The following is a 5,041-nucleotide window of genomic DNA, read 5'->3' on the forward strand; positions in this document are numbered from 1 at the left end:
TGAAGTAGATTGGTACTGCCAGGAGCAGATAGATATGTCTCACTGTCATGAAAAGCCCCATTATTAAAACATTAAAGGGCCATATTCTGAAAGTCTCTAAAGCATTTAAAGATCACATATCTATAATATATTTCTGTATGACCTTGAAAACATTCCTAACAAGACTACGAGTTTGATTGTTATAAGATGACTACTAGCCTTTATCTTTTATTATCCTAAATAGCTTTTAAGAACTAAAACTTTACATTTTTAAATGAGCTGCATAGGTATAATACCTTAGATAAGAAATAAAAACATATAATACAGTAAAACAAAGATAACCTTAAATTTGTATCACTATACAAAAAGCCATGCCAATGTAAAATATTTAAGATTAGTTGTTGTTTAAAAGTAGATTCAACAATCTACCTTTTTATCCCATCATTTCTACATTATATTCTCCTTTTTTTCTTTCAGAAAGAGATCCTTACATCGAATCTCCTTTGTTCAGGTTTTTTTTTTTTTTTGACCATGGCTAAGAACAACTTGTAACCAACCCCTAAACAATGACAAACATCCATAGTACACCAAATGACCAAAACCCATAGTACATAGTACATAGTACACCAACTTACACCCCACTTCTTGGGAATGTGGTCACTGTGATTTCTAGACTACTTCCTGTTGTTTGGGGCACTGTCATCTTTGGGGGACCCTGAAAAAATTAGGATAATGGTTAAGTCCTGGCTAGAATAGTCTATGAGGCTGGACCATCTCAGCAGCCTTGAAGCTGTTCTGGATGCAGAACTCTGAGGAAGTAGCAGAGCAGAGGCACTATGAGAGGCTGGATCACCTGGGCTACCCATTTTCTTTGGTGCCTGGTCCCATTGCTCTGAAAACATAAACTTTCAAAGTTAACATACATATCTGCAGTAACACACATATGGGCTATGTATTGTACACAAACCAGCCAAAGATGATCCTTTTTTTTTAATTTTATGTTTGAACAGGTAAAATATATGCCACCTGTCTTGTCTTTCTTTTAGGTTTATTTCTTTACGTCTGTAGTCAGCATTTTCAGGGGGTCTCCCCCAATCAAACTTTATCCTCTTTAACCTTGAACGAATTCACAGCCTTTTGTTTTCTGTGGGAAAAAAAAGCATAACCTTTTCCCCAACATAATATTTTTTTGACTTTCATTTTGAAGTTAAGACATTTAAAAATATACAGGTTGGTTTAATTTAGTAATTTTCATAATATGATGTCTCTTAGCAGATATTGTTTGCTCATCAGCAATTAAAAAATTTAAAGTCAATGCAACGCCATAAAGGATCCAGACCCCCTGTGCATTTTCATCTCTATATGACTTATTTTTATATCACTGTACTTCTCTCTTCAAAGACTACACTTTATTATTTTTAAACTATCCATTTTTTCTATTACCGTCTATATCCTTTTTCTTTTTTTCTTAAGATTACACACATTTTCAAATCCACTGTAATGTGTTTAGAGTTTTTTTTTTTCTTGTTTGAATCTGCTTTGCTGCATATCTGTAGTCTTTTCTGTCTGCATGAGCTAAATCTTAAACCAATGTACAGCTCAGCTCATGTTGTGCCGACAGGGCTCATGCTGGCAGTTCAAGCCCGCAGGCAGCGGCCAGCAAATGTCTCTCTGTACCATGACCATGCTTGGCTTCATTTTTTGTGTGTTTGAAACTTTAAATGGAAATATGTGCCCCATGTTGGGCACCATTTGTTGATGAATATTTCTTTCAGCCGCCAGCTCACAAAAATCTACACAGAGGCTTAATATTAATTATGAAAGCTCTGCTGATAACTTAGGCTTGTTCCTAAGCAGCTCTTATAACTTAAATGAACCCATTTCTGGTAATTTATGTGCTGCCCTGTGGTTCATGGCTTGTTACTTTTCCTGCATGTCTTGTTTCTTCTTGTCTGCTGGTAACTTCTGGCATCTCTGCCCTCTTCTTCCCAATGTTCTCTCTGCCCTGAAAATCCTGTTTAGCTATTGACTATTTAGTTTTTTATTAAACCAACTACAGAGAAATATATTTATTCAGTATATTGGAATATTCTATAACAGTAGATAAAGAGAAATAGGTTAATTTAAGTTAAAAGAGCTAGTCAGAAATGAGCTAAGACCAAGCATTTAAAACCAGTAAGTCTCTATGTCATGGTTTGGGAGCTGGCTAGTGGCCCCATAGAAAAAGCCAGATACATCACTTGTAATTTTTTTTACTACTACTTCCTGAACTATGGGAGTTCCACTCATAGCTACATGGCTTTATTTGTGGGTCTCCTGTTCTGCTGGTCTCTGCATCCGTTTTTATTCCAATATCATGCTCCTTTTGTTCCTGTGGCTTTATGGTATAATTTGAAATTTAGTATCATGATATCTCTGGGAATGCATATTTTTCCTTAGGATTGTTTTGTCTACTTGGGGGTCTTTGCACCTCCATGTCAATTTTAAGATTTGTTTCTAGTTTCGCAAAGAATATCAATGAGACATTGAATGGAATCATACTGAATCTCTAGATTGCTTTTGGTCATATGGATTTATTCACAGTTTTCTATCTGTCCATGAACATGGGTGGTACTTTTATTTTCTAATGTCTTCTTCAACTTCTTTCTTCAGTATTCTAAAGTTTTCACTGTAGAAGTATTTAACTTTTTTGTTAGATCTTATTTATTATTTTGAGGTATACATGTCTGTGTACATGCCAGGGGACACACATGGAGCTCAGAGGACAAGTTATGGACTAGTCCTAAGCTGATGCATTTTTATTCCTGAGTATTTCATTTTGTTCCCTGAGAGCTATTGTGAATGTGTTTTCCTGGTTCCTTCCTTAGCATGCCTCCTGCTGTAGAAAACAGCAATTTATTTCTGCACATCAACTTTGTACCCTTCCGCCTTATTGAAAGCCATTACTAGACCTAGGCGCTTGCAGATAGAGTCTTTAGGGTTTTAGATATATGATCACACTGTCTACAAGTAGGAATAGCTTGCGTTCTTACTTTCTCATTTGTAGCCCTTTCCTTTCTCTCTCTTGCCTTATTAGTCTGGCAGAGAATTAAAGTCCTGGGTTGATAAGAGTTGAGAGCGTGAGCACCCTTATCTCATTCCTCATTTTAGAAGAAACACTTAGCTTTTTCCGAGTTGATATTCTGTTGGTGATGTATTTGTTGCATGTAAACTATTACATTGAGGTCTGGTCCTTCTTTCTTTTCTTGAATGTATGCATATGTGTATGTATGTTCACATGTGTGTGTGTGAGAATGTACCTGCCCATGTGTGTCCACGTGTGTGGAGGCCTGAATTTGACATCTAGAGTCTTCTCATCCGCTCTCCATTTTATTTATTTAGGCGGGGTCTTTCACCAACCCCAGAGCTTTCCAGTATGACTAGTCTAGCTAGCCAGAGAAGTTCAAAAGGCAATCCTTGCCTTTTAGAAGGTAGATCAGCTAATAAAGAGTTATAATTTAACAAACGTTTAAGTGATTATTAGTTCAAAGTTATATACACTTTTTGTTTAACTTTCTAAAAGAAGAAGCTCTCATTTTTGTCCTTTCCCCTTGAAATTTCTCCTAGTTATCAAAACTAACCTTGCTTCAGGAACAGCTAATGGTGCGTTGTCCCTAATCTGTTGAACTGAAACCAACAGTCTGTCCAGTTTTAACTCTTGTGTATATGGCAACTGGATAAATTAGATAAAGACATTTGCAGGAAACTTGTGCCGAATGCTGCAACCCTAGGAACCTCTAAAAAGCAGTCTGTTACATAAATTATGTCCTTTTAAACCTCTGTGCTGTGTTCATTTACACAATTGATCATGGAAACTGCTTTAGAAATGTGTCTTCCAGAAATGCCGCGTATTTACAAAGCTTCCTTAACATCACTGTGAAGTGGGAGCAACTTAGTGTTTATTTCCTACAAACACCAATGAATCCCACTTCTCCCAACCATAGTTCATCAACCTTCCCATCAGATCATTGCTGGAAACGTTCTCTCCCACTGCAGTCCCCATTTGGTGCATGAGTATGAAAAGCAGCAGACTGTTTTCCGTGATCATAGATTTTAAATATTTACTTGCTTGTGCTGCATAATTTAGCACACCGGAGTTGGAAAGCAGTTTCTATGGCAGCTGATTCCACGCCAGTGTTGGAGAATATAAGGCCCCTCCGTGGCTCCTATGCGGAACTGTAAAAAAGAAAGGCATTCTCATTTTCTTTTCTAACCAATTAGTTTGTTTTACTATAAATCTGCAGAAAACCTATGCTTGCAGTATACACATAATAGATCATTGTTCTGTATAGCTACCATACAAACCCAAACACTGATTCTAATGGCTTGTTAATATAGTATTCAGAAAAATTAAAAAACAGTCATTCTGGTAATACAAATTGATGGCTAATCTTGGTGGTCAATTTGACTACATCTGGAATTAATTCAGACTAAAGCTTCTGGGCACTATAGTGGGAATTGCCTTAATCAGATTATTTGAAGCAGGAAGACCCACTGTATGACTGGATCACAATTTCTGGTGGCAGTCTACATAAAAAGACACGGAAAAAGGAACTGCTTCATGCCCATTTGGCCCCACTTTCCCTGGCAAATTCATTTGTCCTGTTGCTGCCAGTACTGAATCCAGCCTCTTTGGGATTCAAATGAAGACAGCCCTCCAGTGAAGACAGCCCTCCAAGAATCTCCCAGGACACACTGGGCTTGCTGAGACCTTCAGCCTCACGGATTTAGCAACTACTAGAGTCTTTGCCTTTCCAGCATGAGACTGTCATTGCTGCCCGGACTTCATTCAGTCTAACAAATCCCCTTCCTGTATATATTCATTTTATCAGTTCTGTTCCTTTAGAGAACCCTCATACAAGTCCCTACAGAAGTTATAAAAGGCCTCGGGAGCCGGGCGGTGGTGGCGCACGCCTTTAATCCCAGCACTCGGGAGGCAGAGACAGGCGGATCTCTGTGAGTTCGAGACCAGCCTGGTCTACAGAGCTAGTTCCAGGACAGGCTCCAAAGCCACAGAGAAACC

Source organism: Microtus ochrogaster, chromosome 10, assembly GCF_000317375.1.
Source record: "Microtus ochrogaster isolate Prairie Vole_2 chromosome 10, MicOch1.0, whole genome shotgun sequence".
NCBI classification, from domain to species: Eukaryota; Metazoa; Chordata; class Mammalia; order Rodentia; family Cricetidae; genus Microtus; species Microtus ochrogaster.